The 24,029-nt window shown below is 37.6% G+C and overlaps 1 protein-coding gene across 8 annotated transcripts in view; it reads right to left on the reverse strand.

The window, feature by feature from the left end:
* The window catches only part of rptor (regulatory associated protein of MTOR, complex 1), a 431,784-nt gene that overhangs the window by 346,437 nt on the left and 61,318 nt on the right, over window positions 1-24,029 (reverse strand). The gene's annotated exons all lie outside the window — the stretch shown is intronic.

Genomic DNA, 24,029 nt, shown 5'->3' on the forward strand with positions numbered 1-24,029 from the left:
AAAACTAAATAAAAATTTGCTATCAAAATTAACGATTGTCACTCCACAAATCATGCCAGTTGTTTTTTCTTATCTTGGTTATTTTGTCATAAGTTATACTGCCATATTACTCCATTAATTGTTACTATTAATATTTCCAGGTTTAAGAAATCTGTATGTGCTGCCGCTTGATCAGCCCTTTATTCTAACGGTGGCAGTTTAGGTTTATTTTCTTTATCACGAAGAGCTACTTATGTCAGAGAGAGTTGGTGGTCAATATGAAGGATACAGAAAATTAACATTGTTGCTGTGTAATGGTGAATCCATCATGGTGGAGAAAATTAATCATAAATGGAGGCTTTAATCACAGTTTACAATCCTAATCCCAGATTTGTTAATCTGAGTTTAAAATTAAGTGGTGCAACAACTCCATTTAAAATAAAACCCCGATCAACAAATCCTAGATTAGCTCTAAGCTTTGCTTAATTTAATCCTTATTGGTGCAACCCACCTTTAGTCGTATAAAACTAGACTTTAAAAAAAATGAAGCAATTTTAAAAATAACTTTAATATTAATTTATGCAATTGCAATGCCTTGATTTTAGTAAAGTTTCAAAGAATAAATCAATTACACATTATGCAAATATTTATTTAGCACATTGCAACAATGCACAGTATAAAATTAAAATCCAAATTAAAATGTTTAACTTGACCCCACTCATGTGTACATTAAATAATAATGTCCTGTACATTATTATTTAATGTACACATGAGTGGGGTCAAGTTAAACATTTTAGTAAATATTTCTTGCAGGATTTCACTGAACATATCAGACAACGAGGGTGCATGCCCCTCATCTGGTGCAGAGAGTAGGGCTGGACGATATGGCCAAAATTTATATCACGATATAATTCTTAATTTCGGTCGATACGATATAATTCCGATATCGATATGAACTATATAATAGCCTCAGAAAAACTGCCAAGAACGGCCACAACGTCTGAAAAATGAATTTGCCAAATCTATGAAATTTCTTCCTATAAAACTATATAATATTTAAGAAATAAAAACAGTACAAATAAATGTATGTTCAGCTTTTATTTGTATTTAGCCTTCATACAAACATAAAAAATAAACATAAGACTCACTCACTTTTGTAATATTAATATCTTTAACATTAAACTATAATGTAGGCTGATTTTATTATCCTTAATATAGATTAAAACAAAAGTGCTTCAGCCAAGATAAAGATTGTGAACAGTAAAAACAGAAAAAAACAGTGAGAAACAACAAAAACACATTGCTGGGGCAGGAACATTGTTGAGTGTTGATGACACTAAGGGTGCAATGGTTCAAATTGCTCATGGTTCGGTTTGTATCATGGTTTTAGGGTCACGGTTTCGGTACGTGCTATTAGCACATACCGAACCGTACCGAAACCGTGACCCTAAAAATAAGACTACTGTCAAATAAAAATAAAGAAAATAAGAACGAGCAAATGAGTACATCACAAATAAGTACAATAAAGCAAATATTCAAATAGAATAAACAGTGCTTTTCAGGTTTTCAGGTATCTAACTGCAGTTTTCAGGTACAGAATGGATAAAGTAATCAAATATAAAATAACACTGCATATTATTTTTACTGTATAAAATAAATAAAGATGAATCATTATTGAAGTTACAAAAACTATTCAGTCAAGAGCAGTGAGTGATTTCTTTGTTATTTGTTGTTTGATTTCACATTAAAAACAGGCAGCAGGAATAGTTTTTTTCCCCCTATAAGACATGCACGATCCAGTAGCTACATATACTGTTACACATGCGATGTCTTTCTCGACTAATATACGTTCACTTAAGACATAACCGACTATGTTTGCTAGGATACTCGCCAAGACGGGCATGTTGACTTAATTTTTGCATGAATCTGTCCGCCAATGCGCAAGACTTGAAAGAGAAATCAGTATTTGCGCTGTCTGAAATAAGCGTGTGCGCGCGTGGGATGAGCGCACACAAATCTTCTCACAGCGCGTGCAAGTTCTCTTTCGCGTCTTGTTCTTGAAGGTTTAAATCAGCAAAGCTTAAATGCGTTTAGTTTAAACAGATAGCATCGTGTGCTGTTCAGGTCTCACCTGCGCTCGCGCGCTATCAACACCCGGGTGATGACGGCGTAAATGACTGGACATTAGAGCACACAGCACTCGCTTGACTGAAATGCAGAATAAAATGAGCGTTGCAAATGATTTAGTAGGTTTGAGCATGAAAAATATGTGGCAAAGATAAAATAGGATTACAGCTGTCATTGATTTTTGTAATTGATTATATTTTTATTTTTGCACTACTTTATTTTATTTTGCAATTTATTATTTTTGTTTGCAAAACTTATTTTTTTTCCGCTCAATATTTTATTTTCCTTTGCAATTCTTTATTTTTGTTCGCAAAACATTTTTTTATAGCTCAATTCTTTTTTGTGTTTTACAAAACTTTATTTTTGTGCAAAACTTTAAGGCATTAATTTGACTCCATAGAACTATGTCTGTCTGTTTTCCATGTTGCTATTTTAAACAAACCATATTAACGCTGAGCATTGGCTGATGGCTGCGTGTCTCTGTGGTGTACGTCATCACGCCAATGGCCAATCGCGTTCTGCTCTTTCTAACGGCTGCGCCTCAAGTCAGTGACAAATGTTGTAATGTATATATCGAAATACCGGAAATGTGTTTAAAAATCATATCACCGTTATCGAAAAAAATTATATCGCGATATATATTGATATTGAATTATTGTCCAGCCCTAGCAGAGAGACAAGTTTTTTTTCTGCGCTCTGATCTCCTTCTCCTGCGCGGGGCGCTGCTCCGTCTCTGTCTCCACACGGGTTCTCCGCATCCATCCCGGCCTGGATCATTTCTCGTGCGCGCTGCTTTATTTCCACATCAAAGTAATGGTCTTTATAACGCGGATCAAGTGCAGTCGCGATGAAGTGCAGAGGATCCGAATAGATCTCAGTGAAACGTGTGCTGACCGACTCTAAGAGTGTACTTTTCATTGTTTTCACTCCGTGGTCCGTCTCAACCACTTCGCTTAGGAGACGCTTTTAGTGCTGCGATTAAAGGAATAACATCCGCTACAGATGCATCAGAGGAGCTGATCTCGCGGTTTCTGTTTGTGTCATCACAACATTTCGGCCGTATTGTTTCGGTGATAAAAGTCTTTCGGCCGAAAACCGAAAATGCACTTTTGGGCCATTTTCGGCCGAAAATTTTCGGTGGCCGAATATTCGGTGCATCCCTATATTTTAGTCAAAAGATTATGACTAAAACTAAATCAAAATTTGCTGTCAAAATTAACACTGGTGCAGTCTACTAATAACACAGCAACAGCACTAGGAATGCCCACAAGCAACACAGAGGCTAGCAACATGTAGTGTAGAGGTGCCAATGGTTCATATGATCTACTTAGGATTAACAATGCTTTGGGGCAGGGGTTCTCAACTCTGGCTGATTAGCTGAGTAATGCAAATCCGATAGACTGTTTTGAAATTGTTTGAAGACACAAATTATTCATTTAATAGTTTCATTGGTGCCACTAGTTTTGCAGAACCACTTTACCAAAAAAAAAAAAAAAATTAAGAATTTAAATCATTTTCTTTTATATTACTAAATGAGTTCACAGCAATGGCTGCTGCTGTTGAGAGACGTAGTTCAGCATTAGAGTCCAGTGGTGGACAGTAACAAAGTATTTTTACTTCGTTACTGTACTTAAGTACATTTTTCAAGTATCTATACTTTACTCAAGTATTTTTATTTTGAGCAACTTTTACTTCATTACATTCAAAAGCATCATATTTTCTGCTCCACTCCACTACATTCCATTAACGCAAAAGCGGTGTCCGATTCAAACTGCACTAACTGATTATTTTCGATCATCCCTTTAAACCGGTTCACAAATCACATAAAACGATTAATTCACGAATTGGACTGATCGTATTGCAGCTGTTCCCGGGTCAACAACTCACTTCAATGATTCAAGAATCTGTTCAGAGTGAGTCTCCACTGAATTTACAAATCTGACTGAAAATTACAGCCAAGAACTGGGGGGATCCTCTGAGTGCATGCAACTAATGGCGAAAAGTTACTAATGTTAAATGTTAGGATTAATTATTGTAACTGAAAATTTAAAAACCTAAATCATATTTAGGTCACAACTGTCAGTTGATTGTGAACTAAATCTGCTGTAAAGAGTGATCTGTTTAAGCCCACTTAAATGCTTTAATGCAGACATATTCAGATTAATGTGTCTAAAAATTGCAATCTCGATTCAAACACATAACATTGATTTTCCTGTGTCTGAGCCACAGGAAGCAAGTGAACCACACAGTATTGTTATTTCTGTGTTACAATATCCACATTTTAACAGTACTGAGATAAAAGTTTATAGATTTGATATAACGTTAAACAGAAGTATACATTAGTGATTAAAAAGAGCAAATCACCTTTTAAAACTAACTTGGCGTTTCACATAATGGTTGTATTGATTACATCATTACGGACTAAGGTGACAAGTGACTGTTAAAAATGTATTTGACATTGAATGATTCATTCGAAAGATTTGTTCAAAAACATTGATTCATCCAGTAATGAAACAAGTGAAGTAGTTATGTGTAAGTTATTTAATCATTCACTCAAAACCATTTGTTAAATAATTCAATTCAATTCAATATTTTAAATAGACTGCAGCAAAATTACAAAATAAACATTCATCAATCAGTACATTAAGTACATTAAAAATTACTTTTGTACTTTCACTCAAGTAAAATTGAAAAGCAGTGCTAAATACTTTCACTTGAGTAATATTTTATTACATGTATCTGTACTTTTACCCAAGTACTTGATTTGTGCACTTTGTCCACCACTGTTAGAGTCTAACATTGAAAGAACACATAGCATGTGAAACAGAGGATTTAAATTATACTATATTGTGATATACTTTCTTCTTTCTCAGATTAAGAGACAGAGGCAACTCTAAATTAGTCAGTTTGAAAGACTAACATCCCCGAAGAGCATGAACACTTGTTTCAACAACCTGACACATCAACTTCTGAGCCATCCAATGATGTGAGTCTGGATTGGACTGTTTGTTCGACAATGACAAATGTTATTAGCAAACATGATAGCATTTTTTGGAATAGTTAATACAACAAGTGGTGCAGAAATTACACTATACCTTTCAAGATAAATTTCAAAATGGTAAAATATCTGGCCTTCTTTAGCACCCCACATGCAAATACTCAAACATGGAAATAAACTCCCTGTACGGATGGAGGTAATGAGCTCCTGCGGTCAGGGAAAGGTCAGTGAGTCATGGGGATACAGCAGGGACACCACTGACTTGATGTACCACAGCGCAAAGAGCAAAAACCATTAGTGTTCTTATTAGGAGCCAAGCACTGAAGATGAGTAGGCAGCTATTGTATCCATTAGTGGCCTGTATTATTAGTAGGGTGCAAGCATCAAAGGTGCGAAGGCACCTATTGTATCTGTTAGATTTCTTATTATTAGAGGCCAAGCACTGAATATGTGTAGGCACCTATTGTATCTGTTAGTGGTGTTCTTCTGCTCTTGATGTGTTGCTTATGGCAGCCCATAGAACCGCTTGCGGGAATGTGATGAAATTTGGCATTGTTAGTCTGAGTTACAACAACTTCCTTTTTCATGGCGAAACATCAGACTTTGTCAGGCCGCCATGGACACGCCCTTTGGTGAAAACTCTAGATCTTCGCAATTTAACATCACAAAGGCCTTTAGATTAGACTGACCAAAAATGACATTGATCTGATTAAATCTCTAGGAGGAGTTAATCACAGAGTAAAACATGTCATTTCCTGTTGCCTACAGTAGGCGCTATGACTATAACCGAATATTGCTATGAAGATGTCTTCAGGCCAGGACTCTAATAAAACATGTGAAGTTTGGGGCAGATCGGACATTGTTTGTCAGCGTTACAACAACTTCCTGTTTCATGGCGAAAACATCAAACTTTGTCAGGGCGCCACGGACACGCCCTTCAGTGAAAACTCTAGATCTTCGCAATTTAACGTCACAAAGGGCTTAGACTGACCAAATATGACATTGATCTGATAAAAGCTCTAGGAGGAGTTCGTTAAAGTACAACGTCTGGAAAATGCAAAAAACGGTGAATTAATTAAAAATATCTGACTTCCTGTTCGGTTTCAAATTTCGCTCCAAGAGAATTTTTTGTAGATACTGGGCTGATAAATGTGTGTACCGAATTTCAAAACCCTAGTGAAATGTAGCGAGCGTAAATTTTCACCACTTCTGACGCGTGTGCAAAGTTTTGTGAGTTTTCGAGCACGTTTAGGCCCTCTCAAATGCGATTCACTTTGGAGAAGAAGAAGAAGAAGAAATATAGCTGCAAGCAGTGATGGCGGGCCCAAGCCCGGTGGCTTCAGGGCAACTGTGCACGGCGGGCAATAGGCATTTAAAACGGTAAAACATCAAAGGACTATGTCAAATTCACTCCACATTTACTGCACTACAAGGTGTCGCTATAGAGCCCCTCCTCCCTGCTCATTTTCAAAGGTTTGCATGTGCCAAGTTTTAACATTATTCTGATGAATTTTGAAGCAAATCAGGTAAAAATAAGAGGGTGATCTCAATGTATGCTGAAAGTGACATATTTTCTGCTTCCAGTTGGTGGCGCTATGACTTTGAATCACAATAGTCACATCCATGTGATCAGCCTTGTACAACGAAGACTAAGCCGAAGTTTCATCAAAATCAATTAATGTATGCAGAAGTTATAACACTTTGTTTCCCTTTTCTTGCCATAAATTCGTTGCCTCGCCACTGCCAAACCGTTTGAGATATCCAAAATCCGTTTGCAATTAAACAACTTCAATGTGTTCGCAACAAGTTAAAAAAAGCTTGGTGTAAATTGGATAAACCCTGTAGGAGTAGTAGTATAAAATTCATAGCCTGTTTTTTCAAAAAATTAACATTCAAACAAAAATAGCCGACTTCCTGTTGGTCAGAGCTAATGAATGTAAATTAGAAAATTGTCTGGCTTGATGAGAGCAATATGTGTACCAAGTTTGGTGACTGTAGGAAAAACTAAACCCCTCACTTTTGTCAAAAGGTGGCGCTACTGAGCCCCTCCACCACGCCCATTTCTATGGCTTTGTCCATGTCTACTGGTTGACAATATTGATGTGTGTGTCGAGTTTCATGCAATTTGAAGCATGTTAAGAGCCTCAAAAACACTCAAGAATATTACTACAGTTTGACCTGTTGCCATGGCAACAATATTTCAAATATCAAAAATCCTGTCATAGGTCTACATCTGCTGTGTATTGACATTACACTGATGAAGTTTGAAGCAAATCAGGTAAAAATAAGAGGGTGATCTCAAAACATTTCAAAAAGTGATACACTTCCTGCTGCCAGTTGGTGGCGCTATAACTTTGACTCACAATAGTCACATCCATGTGATCAGACTCCTATAACGAACAGACTCGTGAAGTTTCATAAAGATCAATATATGTATTAAGACGTTATAACACATTTCCTGTTTCCTTTTTCTCGCCATAAATTCGTTGCCTCGCCACGGCCAAACCGTTCGAGATATCAAAAATCCCCTGGCAATTTTTAATCATCAGTGTCTTGACTTCATGCTGACCGAGTTTGGTGGCGATCGGATTAATCGTCTAGGAGGAGTATATCAAATTCCAGAGCATGCGTTTTTCAAACAACCCTTAATAGCTGACTTCCTGTTGGCGTGGCGATTAACTTAGAGCGCGAAAGTTGTTCGGCCCGATGAGGTCTATATGTGTACCGAGTTTCATACTAATACGTGCAAGCATGTTTAATATATGGACCAAATTTTCAGACTTTTTTCAAGGGGGCGCTGTCGAGCCCCCCTGCCACGCCCGGGTACCAGCCTCTCCGGCGTCCTAATGGCCGCGGATTCCAATGTGTGTGCCAATTTTCAAGAGTTTTTGAGCATGTTAAGGCCCCCAAAAAGCCCCGGAAGACGGAAAAAAAAAAAAAAAAAAAAAATAATAATAATAATAATAATAAATATAGCTGCGAGCAGCGATGGCGGGCCCAAGCCCGGTGGCACCGCCACCCCGGTGGCTTCAGGGCAACTGTGCACAGCGGGCAATAGGCACTTAAAACGGTTAAACATCAAAGGACTATGTCAAATTCACTCCACATTTACTGCACTACAAGGTGCCGTTATAGAGCCCCTCCTCCCTGCCCATTTTCAAAGGATTACATGTGCCAAGTTTTAACATTATTCTGATGAATTTTGAAGCAAATCAGGTAAAAATAAGAGGGTGATCTCAATGTATGCTGAAAGTGACACATTTTCTGCTTCCAGTTGGTGGCGCTATGACTTTGAATCACAATAGTCAAATCCATGTGATCAGCCTTGTACAACGAAGACTAAGCCAAAGTTTCATCAAAATCAATTAATGTATGCAGAAGTTATAACACTTTGTTTCCCTTTTCTTGCCATAAATTCGTTGCCTCGCCACGGCCAAACCGTTTGAGATATCCAAAATCCGTTTGCAATTAAACAACTTCAATGTGTTAGCAACAAGTTAAAAAAAGCTTGGTGTAAATTGGATAAACCCTGTAGGAGTAGTAGTATAAAATTCATAGCCTGTTTTTTCAAAAAATTAACATTCAAACCAAAATAGCTGACTTCCTGTTGGTCGGAGCTAATGAATGTAAATTAGAAAATTGTCCGGCTTGATGAGAATAATATGTGTACCGAGTTTGGTGACTGTAGGAAAAACTAACCCCCCACTTTTGTCAAAAGGTGGCGCTACTGAGCCCCTCCACCACGCCCATTTCTATGGCTTTGTCCATGTCTACTGGTTGACAATATTGATGTGTGTGTCGAGTTTCATGCAATTTGAAGCATGTTAAGAGCCTCAAAAACACTCAAGAATATTATTACAGTTTGACCTGTTGCCATGGCAACAATATTTCAAATATCAAAAATCCTGTCATAGGTCTACATCTGCTGTGTATTGACATTACACTGATGAAGTTTGAAGCAAATCAGGTAAAAATAAGAGGGTGATCTCAAAGCATTTTAAAAGTGATACACTTCTTGCTGCCATTTGGTGGCGCTATAACTTTGACTCACAATAGTTACATCCATGTGATCAGACTACTACAACCAACACACTCCTGAAGTTTCATAAACATCAATCAATGTATGCAGAAGTTATAACACATTTCCTGTTTCCCTTTTCTCGCCATAAATTCGTTGCCTCGCCACGGCCAAACCGTTTGAGATATCCAAAATCCGTTTGCAATTAAACAACTTCAATGTGTTCGCAACAAGTTAAAAAAAGCTTGGTGTAAATTGGATAAACCCTGTAGGAGTAGTAGTATAAAATTCATAGCCTGTTTTTTCAAAAAATTAACATTCAAACCAAAATAGCTGACTTCCTGTTGGTCGGAGCTAATGAATGTAAATTAGAAAATTGTCCGGCTTGATGAGAATAATATGTGTACCGAGTTTGGTGACTGTAGGAAAAACTAACCCCCCCACTTTTGTCAAAAGGTGGCGCTACTGAGCCCCTCCACCACGCCCATTTCTATGGCTTTGTCCATGTCTACTGGTTGACAATATTGATGTGTGTGTCGAGTTTCATGCAATTTGAAGCATGTTAAGAGCCTCAAAAACACTCAAGAATATTATTACAGTTTGACCTGTTGCCATGGCAACAATATTTCAAATATCAAAAATCCTGTCATAGGTCTACATCTGCTGTGTATTGACATTACACTGATGAAGTTTGAAGCAAATCAGGTAAAAATAAGAGGGTGATCTCAAAACATTTCAAAAAGTGATACACTTCCTGCTGCCAGTTGGTGGCGCTATAACTTTGACTCACAATAGTCACATCCATGTGATCAGACTCCTATAACGAACACACTCGTGAAGTTTCATAAAGATCAATATATGTATTAAGACGTTATAACACATTTCCTGTTTCCTTTTTCTCGCCATAAATTCGTTGCCTCGCCACGGCCAAACCGTTCGAGATATCAAAAATCCCCTGGCAATTTTTAATCATCAGTGTCTTGACTTCATGCTGACCGAGTTTGGTGGCGATCGGATTAATCGTCTAGGAGGAGTATATCAAATTCCAGAGCATGCGTTTTTCAAACAACCCTTAATAGCTGACTTCCTGTTGGCGTGGCGATTAACTTAGAGCGCGAAAGTTGTTCGGCCCGATGAGGTCTATATGTGTACCGAGTTTCATACTAATACGTGCAAGCATGTTTAATATATGGACCAAATTTTCAGACTTTTTTCAAGGGGGCGCTGTCGAGCCCCCCTGCCACGCCCGGGTACCAGCCTCTCCGGCGTCCTAATGGCCGCGGATTCCAATGTGTGTGCCAATTTTCAAGAGTTTTTGAGCATGTTAAGGCCCCCAAAAAGCCCCGGAAGACGGAAAAAAAAAAAAAAAAAAAAAAAATAATAATAATAATAATCCTTAGAAGAACAAGAGGGCCCTGCGCGAATTTTCGCTTGGGCCCTAAATATAGCTGCGAGCAGCGATGGCGGGCCCAAGCCCGGTGGCACCGCCACCCCGGTGGCTTCAGGGCAACTGTGCACAGCGGGCAATAGGCACTTAAAACGGTTAAACATCAAAGGACTATGTCAAATTCACTCCACATTTACTGCACTACAAGGTGCCGTTATAGAGCCCCTCCTCCCTGCCCATTTTCAAAGGATTACATGTGCCAAGTTTTAACATTATTCTGATGAATTTTGAAGCAAATCAGGTAAAAATAAGAGGGTGATCTCAATGTATGCTGAAAGTGACACATTTTCTGCTTCCAGTTGGTGGCGCTATGACTTTGAATCACAATAGTCAAATCCATGTGATCAGCCTTGTACAACGAAGACTAAGCCAAAGTTTCATCAAAATCAATTAATGTATGCAGAAGTTATAACACTTTGTTTCCCTTTTCTTGCCATAAATTCGTTGCCTCGCCACGGCCAAACCGTTTGAGATATCCAAAATCCGTTTGCAATTAAACAACTTCAATGTGTTAGCAACAAGTTAAAAAAAGCTTGGTGTAAATTGGATAAACCCTGTAGGAGTAGTAGTATAAAATTCATAGCCTGTTTTTTCAAAAAATTAACATTCAAACCAAAATAGCTGACTTCCTGTTGGTCGGAGCTAATGAATGTAAATTAGAAAATTGTCCGGCTTGATGAGAATAATATGTGTACCGAGTTTGGTGACTGTAGGAAAAACTAACCCCCCCCACTTTTGTCAAAAGGTGGCGCTACTGAGCCCCTCCACCACGCCCATTTCTATGGCTTTGTCCATGTCTACTGGTTGACAATATTGATGTGTGTGTCGAGTTTCATGCAATTTGAAGCATGTTAAGAGCCTCAAAACCACTCAAGAATATTATTACAGTTTGACCTGTTGCCATGGCAACAATATTTCAAATATCAAAAATCCTGTCATAGGTCTACATCTGCTGTGTATTGACATTACACTGATGAAGTTTGAAGCAAATCAGGTAAAAATAAGAGGGTGATCTCAAAGCATTTTAAAAGTGATACACTTCTTGCTGCCATTTGGTGGCGCTATAACTTTGACTCATAATAGTTACATCCATGTGATCAGACTACTACAACCAACACACTCCTGAAGTTTCATAAACATCAATCAATGTATGCAGAAGTTATAACACATTTCCTGTTTCCCTTTTCTCGCCATAAATTCGTTGCCTCGCCACGGCCAAACCGTTTGAGATATCCAAAATCCGTTTGCAATTAAACAACTTCAATGTGTTCGCAACAAGTTAAAAAAGCTTGGTGTAAATTGGATAAACCCTGTAGGAGTAGTAGTATAAAATTCATAGCCTGTTTTTTCAAAAAATTAACATTCAAACCAAAATAGCTGACTTCCTGTTGGTCGGAGCTAATGAATGTAAATTAGAAAATTGTCCGGCTTGATGAGAATAATATGTGTACCGAGTTTGGTGACTGTAGGAAAAACTAACCCCCACTTTTGTCAAAAGGTGGCGCTACTGAGCCCCTCCACCACGCCCATTTCTATGGCTTTGTCCATGTCTACTGGTTGACAATATTGATGTGTGTGTCGAGTTTCATGCAATTTGAAGCATGTTAAGAGCCTCAAAAACACTCAAGAATATTATTACAGTTTGACCTGTTGCCATGGCAACAATATTTCAAATATCAAAAATCCTGTCATAGGTCTACATCTGCTGTGTATTGACATTACACTGATGAAGTTTGAAGCAAATCAGGTAAAAATAAGAGGGTGATCTCAAAACATTTCAAAAAGTGATACACTTCCTGCTGCCAGTTGGTGGCGCTATAACTTTGACTCACAATAGTCACATCCATGTGATCAGACTCCTATAACGAACACACTCGTGAAGTTTCATAAAGATCAATATATGTATTAAGACGTTATAACACATTTCCTGTTTCCTTTTTCTCGCCATAAATTCGTTGCCTCGCCACGGCCAAACCGTTCGAGATATCAAAAATCCCCTGGCAATTTTTAATCATCAGTGTCTTGACTTCATGCTGACCGAGTTTGGTGGCGATCGGATTAATCGTCTAGGAGGAGTATATCAAATTCCAGAGCATGCGTTTTTCAAACAACCCTTAATAGCTGACTTCCTGTTGGCGTGGTGATTAACTTAGAGCGCGAAAGTTGTTCGGCCCGATGAGGTCTATATGTGTACCGAGTTTCATACTAATACGTGCAAGCATGTTTAATATATGGACCAAATTTTCAGACTTTTTTCAAGGGGGCGCTGTCGAGCCCCCCTGCCACGCCCGGGTACCAGCCTCTCCGGCGTCCTAATGGCCGCGGATTCCAATGTGTGTGCCAATTTTCAAGAGTTTTTGAGCATGTTAAGGCCCCCAAAAAGCCCCGGAAGACGGAAAAAAAAAAAAAATAATAATAATAATAATAATCCTTAGAAGAACAAGAGGGCCCTGCGCGAATTTTCGCTTGGGCCCTAATAATAATCCTTAGAAGAACAAGAGGGCCCTGCGCGAATTTTCGCTTGGGCCCTAATAATCCTTAGAAGAACAAGAGGGCCCTGCGCGAATTTTCGCTTGGGCCCTAATAATAATCCTAAAGAAAACAAAAGGGCCTTCAGCCCCTTACAGGGCTTTGGCCCTAATAATCCTTAGAAGAACAAGAGGGCCCTGCGCGCTTAATTCGCTTGGGCCCTAATAATCCTTAGAAGAACAAGAGGGCCCTGCGCGCTTAATTCGCTTGGGCCCTAATAATAATAATAATAAACGGAGCAGTTCCAATAGGGTCCTCACACCATCGGTGCTCGGGCCCTAAAAATAAACTTTTTTAAACTTGTCCTAGACCAGTGGTTCTCAACCCACGGCCAGTCATTAATGCAAATGCGGTCGATGATATGCCAACCACAAAATAAATTCCAGTTTAATAAATTATTGTTTGTAAATTCAATTAAAATGGATTAAATTAATAGAAGTTTGAACTATAAATGTTTTTTTGTCACATAAAACCATTTTGGCCTATTATTTTCAGACATGCTCAGACATACTATATACTATATACTATATACTGAATACTCCGCTAGCGAACACTTACAAGTGCATGCTTTGGCAGAATTCCAATAGTATCCATTATTTTTTGTAAATTTCAAAATGGGCAAATTTGTTATTAGTAGGGCTGCAACAACGAATCGATAAAATCTATAAAATTCGATTATTAAGAGTTGGCAACGAATTTCATTATTGATTCGTTGTGTCGCGCGACAATTACGCCTCTCAATAAGACGCAGAGATGTTTCAGTATAAAAAAGCGCACTTGAGCGCGAAGCAGAGCGGAGGAAAAATAAATAAACAGCAGAGCAGAGGTAGACGAAAGACCATCGGAGAGTAAGCAAGTTTGTGAATATTTTAAATAAACAAGGAAAAACAAAATAATAGCGATCCATCTGTCATACAGTGTTATTATTGTGGCTGCGTTCGGCGCTCGAGACACGCAAGACGCGTCGCTATGGAAACATTAAAGGCAAACGTTCTAAAATAATGGTCGCCTTAAATCTCACTCTGGGGCGACAGTTAGAATATTTTAAACTCATGCTCGAAAGAGTTAATATTAATCAAACAACAAAAGAGAGAAAACTGATGTGACAGAATGCTTGATATTGTCAGAGATTGTAATTACAATGCGCTCAATGCTGTGTGTAAAGAGAGTTTTCTTATTAAAGGTGTTTGTGGCCTATATAACATTCTGTCATTGTTTGGTGACTGCTACAATACTGTTGAAGAGAATTTACATCCAGAGTTAAATAGTTACTTAAAGTGCTTGTATACATTTTGCGTATCTTCATTGAGCATTATTATCTGATTACTGTAATGCTAATGTCAGCAAGTTTGTATTCCACCAAATAAAAACTTTGTTCTCATTTTCTGTGACATACTCTATATCAGGGAATTGTGTAACATGAGTTTACTGAACAAGAGAGCTTTCACTTTGATATGAAGAAGTCACACTACCAGCCATTTTAACACACTGAAACAAAAACAAATTTCTTATAGTATTTGTTGATTTTGCAGAATGTGACAAATAAAATACTGTATGTGCCACCAGAAAACACCACCTCTTCTTTGTGTGCAACATCTAGGTATAATAATAATAATATTATCTGCTAATACCATAACATTAAGTCTGATTGGTTTTCATTAGTGATGTCATATGTAAATGATATCCGGCCCGCGAGCTTCATGCTGGCAAAAAGTTATCAAGAGCTTTTTGATAGACCCCACTGTTTTCAAATAAAATGCAAACAGATTAGACAGAGCATGTCAAAATGTATGTGAGGCTATAAATATGAGGCTATAAGTTATAAGTAGTGGTGTAACCAGGGCTGGAAATGGCTGAGATTCACTGGGGGGACTATATGGGAAGGACTTTTTTGTTTGTTTGTTTGTTTTTGTTTTGTTTTTTTTTTACTTTCAATGACTTTTCAGATGTATTTAAAACTCTGAGGTGTGAAAACGCGTCGGCGCGTTTTGCAGGTTTTTTTTCACATTGCAGCAAAACAGACTTAAAATACTCCGTCATTTTTTGTCATAGAGACATAAGTAATATATCAATTGAAACTATAGAATATCTTCTTTTATTTGTATACACTGAGTAAAAAAATGTTGTGCTTTTTTTAAAATAAAGAAAACTAACATGATGCGTGATCTCTCGTCTCCCTCTGAACGAAGTCCAATCTGATAGTTCTCAGAAAATTAACTGTAACTTAGTGAATACTAATCACAGAAAAATTACACTTATGTCTAAAAAAACGTTAAGATGTCAGGTTTTAAATTATGCAAGTCAAATCGAAAACAAACCTTCTGTGTTTATGTAATCTGTATGAAAAGAGAGCCATGTCAGAAGTCTGTGATTCAGCTCATTATCCGCTAATGCGGTCACGCCCACAAAGCCAGCGCTATTCAGAGGCAAATTCAGAGGCAATACATGCATTCATCGTCTCAATCGTGTATTTATTGTCTTGAAAAGTGTTTATCTGGATGTAAAAGTCATGGTTAGGGAGCTCTAGAAGACATGCAGTTAGTTCCCGTTTTCTTTTCTTCTATAGATGAATTTTAGATGAGTTTTTGTTTCTTTAGCGCCCTCCGGCTGCAGTATGAATTGGAAACTCCATTCATGGAATAGCATCTTCTTCTTTTAGATGAATTTGTGGACTAAAAAAGCACAGAGCGCCCTCCGACTTCAAGGATGAATTGAAAACACCAGCGCTCATAGTAATGACAATGAATATTAAATAAATATAACTCCTCTGTATAGAAAATTGACATAAGCATAAGAGAATCCAATATTTCTCCAAATGTGCATGCTTTTAAACTAAAAGCCTATATTCAGACTCTTTGCATCACAGAAATACATTATATTTTAAAGTATAATATAAAACCATTACTTTATATTGTGATATTTTTCTGTATGTTTCATATATCATGATGAGCTTGAGACATCACAGAGGGGTTTTTTTCACAGCCTACCTGACTGAAATGCCTCATTAATATGAAAGTCATTTCAGCTCATTACTATGCAATTATTTTGTCTTCTCAGGTGAGAATGGCCCATTTTCAGTGGTGATTCACGCCTCCTCGCATACTGTGTTTCTTGGCAAAAAGTGTCTTACAAAAACTAAATGAATATATTGTTTTATATGAAGGAGTAGGCAGCATAATTTTGACATAATTTTGAAGCAAAAACTCTAGTCTACAACCTCCAATACCCTAAAGTATTGTAAACACAGATTTACTATACTTTTTTTTGGCCTTATTTCAGTGACTTAAGTTTTTTTTGTTTTTTCAATAACCACGCATAAATGTTATTCCTTCAAAAACACAAACGTGTACATACATGTTTCTCACATATTATTGTAGCCTAGTTTGTGCTGAATACGGTGTAATGACACTTTTTCCATTAATATGTTTATGAACAAATGAAAAAAGCAGAAATGTCAGGGCATGTCAAAACTTCTCCAGGCCCCAAATCAGCCTCAGACTCCAGAGGGTTAAATAGAAAATATTATACAATTATATTATCTGCTAACATTAAACAGACCTATTTCATGTTTCCTCCAAACAATATTTTCTTAATTATCAAGCAAGCACATCATGCAAGGTCAATGAACAACATTTTTGAATTGTGTGTGGCACAAACATGTTCATTCAACAGAATCTTTGCTTGGAGAAAATAACCTGTTTGATTTTGGCCAAATTAAAGATACATTGTCTAGGAATTTGCATATGTGGTGCATACTGAATTGAACAGGTCACAAACATTTTTAAATACATTTGTCCTCAGGTTAAAGAAAACTGAATGTTTTGGATAGCTACCTCTAAGTTTAGTATACTTTGAAAATTATTATAAACAATTACACATGTAAAGGGGAAACCAGTTTTAATGCAAAAGGAAGCCGATGTGCATTCTAAAAAGCAAAATAATTTGGATAATAATATAAATATAATAATATTCACTCATCCCTTTTCTTAAACAATGGTTAAAAGTGTTGAAATGTGATGATTATCATTTTATAAAACTTTTTGTTTTGAGGATGTTACCATAGACCATAGAGTTTTTGTTTTGTTTTTGTTTTTTAACATTGCTACCTCAACATGCAGTTTTATTCTAATATTTACTGAAATAATTTCAACTGCTGATTTTTACTCAATAAGCTGCAAGATTCTGGAAATTAAGAATCACATTTTTTTAAATAGTGTTCACAATTCTCCCATGATTCTGAATAGACAACTAAAAAAAAAAAAGTAATTTACTGATTCTGACATAATGCATTTGCTGCAGTCTATTTACAAATAACATTATTTTGAATAATTATTATTTTATAAGAATCAGTTTGAATAAATGATTCAATGACTCAATTATAAAGATGTCACTTGTTTCAAAGATGAATCAACGTTTTTGAACAATTCTTTGTAATGAATGAATCAATGACAAATTAGTGCGACTTCGGTACCTATCGGTACTGAAATTTTAAAAATGTGATGCTTTGAGCGCTGTTGAGCGGATTCATAAACATCTCTGATTGGCCATTGTGTTGACGCGCTCATCGGATATGCCTGTGATTGGCTACAATGATCAACGCATGGGAGCATTTGATTGAAATCAGGCATCTAACAGTGGACCGATCCGCGATAGACGCCTGCTTTCAAACGCTCCTGTGTGTATCTGTGTAAGCACTTAGTGAAGAGATTAATTGATGACTATTTACAACGTTTTTACAGCATTGATCATTGAAGCCTATCACAGACATATCCGATGAGCCGTGAAAACAATGGCCAATCATAGATGTTTACGAATCCACTCAACAAGCACTCAAAGTGTCACGTTTTTAAAATTTCAGTACCAACTAGGTACCGAAGTCGGTACTTTTGACAACACTATGACAAATACATTTTTAACAATCATTTGTCGCCACCTACTGGTGTAACGATGTAATTGATGAAATCTTTATTTGATGTATCAAGTTACTTTTCAAAGGGTAATTTACTCCATTTTGTTCACTTCTGTTTGGGATGGGGGACTGGTTTCTCCCTCCGTTGCGAGGAGTTTGGGTTCGCTCCCTCGTGAGGTTTATTTATTTGTTTGTTGCTTTATTTTTGCAAAATGGTCCACACATGCAAAGTTGGTTGATAACACAACTGCAAATATAGCTGCGAGCAGCGATGGCGGGCCCAAGCCCGGTGAAATGAGAGCCGTGATTGGACAAAACAGTTTTCCTTCTGGAACTTTTCTCTTTTTTTCTTTTCTTTAGCTTTCTTTATATCAACGTGATTACCCGGGTTACAAGTGTCTAGTTCAATTTCAAATGAGTGTGAAGTTATCATTTGCAGTGTGTTTTTATATTTTAATGAACCTAATTATCAAACTAATAATGTAATACTATGTTGTCAGTGGCCTACAAATAAAAGAGTCAAATAAATGATCAAGGGTAGAAAACACTCTCTCTCACTCACTCACTCACTCACTCACTCACTCACTCACTCACACACAGACTGGTGTGAGGAGTTAGGAGGAGGGAGGGGGAGGGGGATTGAAGACCCTACATCTATGTGAGTGTTTGAAAAATCCACATTCAAACCAAAATGTCTGACTTCCTGTTGGTCAGAGCTAATGACTGTAAATGAGAAAGTTGTCCAGTTTAATGAGAACAATAAGTGTACCGAGTTTGGTGACTGTAGGTGAAACTAAACCCCCCACTTTTGTCAAAAGGTGGCGCTGCAGAGCCCCTGCTCCCTGCCCATTTATAAGGCTTTGTCCATGTCTACTATATGACAATAATGATATGTGTGTCGAGTTTCATCCAATTTGAAGCATGTTAACGGCTTCAAAACCACCCAAGAATATTATTACAGTTTGACCTGTTGCCATGGCAACTATATTTGAGATATCACAATTCTTTTCAAAGGTCTACATCTGCCATGTTTTGACATTATTGTGGTGAAGTTTGAAGCAAATCGGATAAAAATAAGATGGTGATCTCAAAGCATTTTGAAAGTGACACTTCCTGCTGCCAGTTGGTGGCAGTATAACTTTGACTCACAATAGTCACATCCATGTGATCGGACTATTACAACCAACACACTCGTGAAGTTTCATAAAGATCAATCAATGTATGCAGAAGTTATAGCACATTTCCTGTTTCCCTTTTCTCGCCATAAATTCGTTGCCTCGCCACGGCCAAACCGTTCGAGATATCAAAAATCCGCTGGCAATTTTTCATCATCAATGTCTTGACTTCATGCTGACCGAGTTTGTTGGTGATCGGATTAATCGTCTAGGAGGAGTATATCAAATTCCAGAGCATGTGTTTTTCAAACAACCCATAATAGCTGACTTCTTGTTGAGGTGACGTATAACTTAGAGTACGAAAGTTGTTTGGCCCGATGAGGTCTATATGTGTACCGAGTTTTATACTTGTATGTGCAAGCGTGTTTGATATATAGACCACGTTTTCTGACCCAATTCAAGGGGGCGCTGTCGAGCCCCTCTGCCACGCCCGGGTACCAGCTTTTCTCAGGCTGTAAAGGCCGCGGATTCTGACCTGTGTGCAAAATTTCAAGAGTTTTTGAGTATGTTAAGGGCCCCAAAAACCCCAAAAACGTGGGGAAAAAAAAAAAATAATATAGCTGCGAGCAGCGATGATGGGCCAAAGCCGGTGGCACCACCACGGTGGCTTCAGGTCAACTGTGCACGACGGGCAATGGCCATTTAAAACGGTTAAACATAAAAGGACTATGTCAATTTCACACCACATTTACTGCAGCGGCTGATGCTGCTATGATGACAAATAACATGCATGAGATCGTTTAAAGGTTTTGTGAAATCACAGGCAAATCGGTGCCTGTTCACGCGAGTGACAATCACGCAGTGAGAGAATCGGCAACGAGTCGCTGACGCCTGTGAGATATTTGGCACGCTAAATATCTGGACCTGTCGGCTATTCAAAATCCTGCTGTGTGAAAAGTGTTCTGACTGAAAACTACATCGGCAATACTGACAGCCAATGAGAGAGCAAGATACAGAGCAGCAGGAAGTTATAGACCACAATATCAGCAAGCATAGCTTTGTACACAAACATTACAATTCTATCAAACAGAAACAAAGCACAAACATTTTCTTGATCATCTGCAACAGCAGCACATTGAAAAGTTATGGATTTACCTCCAACTCTCGATGCAGAACACAATCCACAGTCTCCCCAACCCTTTCCTCCTCCATATTCTTTTCTTTTTCTTGTTTTCGCTGCAAATCAGCGCACAGGCAATTCGTATTGCAAGATTCTTGCGGGCTACCATTTTTAATAATAAACCCAGTCTCACGTGAGAACTCTTGCACGCATGATATTGCGTTGTTTCCTTGTCACATCTCCCGTGTGTTTGGTTGTGAAACATAGTTTGCGTGCCAGACAGAGTTGTCTGCAATTCTTCCTATTGTAAAGTCATGCAGTGTGAAACCTTCTGTCTCCGATCCATCGTGCAGTTTGAACACAGCAGCGACTGAATGCTGGCCAAGATAGTCATGCAGTGTGAAAAGAACAATGACCCGACTACTTTGAAAATTATGCAGTCTGAAAAAATAATCCAACCTTAATGTGAATGTCTGTGGTGGCTGATGTTGTATAATCCTCACTCTTCTCTTCATGTGTTTTTTGACCTCCCTAGCTGTTGTTTGTGCACCAATCTTATGCACCAAAAGCATGCTTTAATTTAATTTTAATATGTGTGGTATAAGATAAAAAATAAAATGAAAGAAAATAATAAATAGAGCCAAATCTCAGAACCTGCCAAGACAATTTTAATGTCAGTCTCAGGTAATAAGGTAAATGTCTAGATTTTTCTGCTCACTTATGCAAATTTTATTTTAAACAGAAACTTTTATAATCATGTGAAATTTTACTGAAACAGGGGTTTTTAATAAATTTAAATCATGTCAATAAATAATGAATTTAAAAATTTGGTAACACTTTATAATAACTGCACACTGTGAAGCATTAGTTAAGTATTAGTAAATAGTCAATTCATCATTTATAAAGCATTGATAGACATTAGTAAGCAGTTTATAAATACAGCTATAAATGCTTTGTTCTTGATTTATAGGCATATCTTTAATGTGTTTAATAATTGTGTTTTCATACTTTATTAATGATCAATTTTTCATTTCTAACATTAAGTATTACATTATTTACAAACCAGTCCTCACACTTCTCTTCATGTGTTTTTTGACCTCCCTGAGCTGGTATTTGTGCACCAATCTTATGCACCAAAAGCATGTTTCATTTAATTTCAATATATGTGGTATACAATGAAAAAAATAAATAAATAAATAAATGTAACCAAATCACAGAATCTGCAAAGACAATTTTAATGTCAGTCTCAGGAAATAGTAAGCTACATGTCTAGATTTTCCTGCTCACTTATGCAAGTTTATTTTAAACAGCCACTTTTATAATCATGTGAAATTTTATTTTAATAAATTTGAATTATATCAATAAATAATAAATTAAAAAATAATTTTAGAAAATTTAGAAAACTATTCCTGTACCAATAGGGATATAGTGTTATAGTTCAATTTCAAATGAGTGTGGATTTATCATTTGCAGTGTGTTCTTATGTTTTAATTAACCTAATTATAAAACTAATAATGTAATACTTTGTTGTCAGTGGCCTACAAATGCACTGGCTTGATTAGCTGCTTCAGGTGTGTTTGAGTCTGAGAATAAAATAAGTCTGCAAAAAAAGGTTAAATAACTGATCAGAGATGTAAATCTCTCTCTCTCTCTCTCTCTCTCTCTCTCTCATTCAAACACACACACTGGTGTGAGGTGTCAAGGGGAGAGGAGGGGGGAATGTGAGTTGCACATAGAGAGAGTGCCTATGCCTATGTGTGTGCGTGAAAAATCCACATTCAAACAAAAATAACTGACTTCCTGATGGTCTGAGCTAATGACTAAATTAGAAAGTTATCCGTCTTGATGAGATCAATATGTATGCCGAGTTTGGTGACTGTAGGTTAAACTATCCCCCCGACTTTTGTCAAAAGGTGGCGCTATATAGGCCCTGCTCTCTGCCCGTTTCTAAGGCTTTGCCCATGTCTACTGTATGACAATATTGATGTGTGTGTCTACTTTCATCCAAATTGAAGCATGTTAAGAGCCTCAAAAAATCCCAAGAATATTATGAAAGTTTGACGTGTTGCCATGGCAACAATATTTAACATATGTCAAATGCAGTAACAAGTCTACATCTGCCATGTTTTGACATTATTATTGAGATGAAGTTTGAAGCAAATCGGGTGAAAATAAGAGGGTGATCTCAAAGCATTTTGAAAGTGACACACTTCCTGCACTATAACTTTGATTCACAATAGTCACATCCATGTGATCAGACTCCTATAACGAACACACCGCTGAAGTTTCATAAACTTCAATTAATGTATGTAGACCTTATAACACATTTCGTGTTTCCCTTTTCTCGCCATAAATTTGTTGCTTCGCCACGGCCAAACCGTTCAAGATATCAACAATCCGCTGGCAATTTTTCATCATCAATGTCTTGACTTCATGCTGACCAAGTTTGGTGGTGATCGGAATAATCTCCTAGGAGGAGTATATCAAATTCCAGAGCATGCGTTTTTCAAACAACCCGTAATAACTGACTTCCTGTTGAGGTTTAACTTGATGTATGAAAGTTGTTTTTGTAATTCTGAAACCCATATCAGATGTAAATTTTCACCACTTCTGATGCGTGTCATGAGTTTTTGAGAATGTTTAGGCCCTCAAAAATGCGATTAATTTTGGAGAAGAAGAAGAATTGGCTGAGCAATTGCAATAGGGTCCTCACACCATCGGTGCTCGGGCCCTAATTAAAGCTGCAAGCAGCGATGAAAGGGCCCTCGCACCCGGGCTCACCGCCACCCGTTGGCCTCAGGAAAACAGTGGGCGACATGCATGTAAACGAGTAAATACAGGAGAATTATGGCAAAATCATGTAAAAGTGCCACACTTCCTGCTGCCAACAGGTGGCGCTATAGCTAACTGAATATTGTCATATAGATGTCTTTAAGCCAGGACTTTTATCACACATGTGAAGTTTGGGGCAGATCAGACATAGTATGCCTGAGTTACAACAGCTTCGTCTTTCATGGCGAAACATCAGACTTTGTCAGTCTGCCGCATACACGCCCTTCAACGAAAACTCAAGATCTTTAATATTTATCATCGCTAAGGACTTAAGATTAGACTGACAACATAGGATTTTGATCTGATTTAATCTCTATGAGGAGTTAATCACAGTGTAAAACATGTCATTTCCTGTTGCCTACAGGTGGCGCTATGACTGTAACCGAATATTGTTATGAAGATGTCTTCAAGCCAGGACTCTAATAAAACATGTGAAGTTTGGGGCAGATCGGACATTGTTTGACTGAATTACAACAACTTCCTGTTTCATGGCGAAAACATCAAAATTTGTCAGGGCGCCACGGACACGCCCTTCAGTGAAAACTCTAGATCTTTGCAAATTAACGTCACAAAGGTCTTTAGATTAGACTGACCAAATATGACATTGATCTGATAAAAGCTCTAGGAGGAGTTTGTTAAAGTACAACGTCTGGAAAATGCAAAAAACAGTGAATTAATTCAAAATATCCAACTTCCTGTTCGGTTTCGGATTTCGCTCCAAGAAACTTTTTTGTAGGTATTGGGCTTATAAATGTGTGTACCGAATTTCAAAACCCAAGTGAAATGTAGCGAGAGGGGCTGTACGTTAGATGGTGCTATCGAGCCATTTTGCCACGACCAATTCTGAAGCCCATAACAGACATAAATTTTCACCACTTCTGACGTGTGTGCAAAGTTTCATGAGTTTTCGAGCACGTTTGGGCCCTCTAAAATGTGATTTACTTTGGAGAAGGAG

Source organism: Chanodichthys erythropterus, chromosome 21 (genome assembly GCF_024489055.1).
Source record: "Chanodichthys erythropterus isolate Z2021 chromosome 21, ASM2448905v1, whole genome shotgun sequence".
NCBI lineage: Eukaryota > Metazoa > Chordata > Actinopteri > Cypriniformes > Xenocyprididae > Chanodichthys > Chanodichthys erythropterus.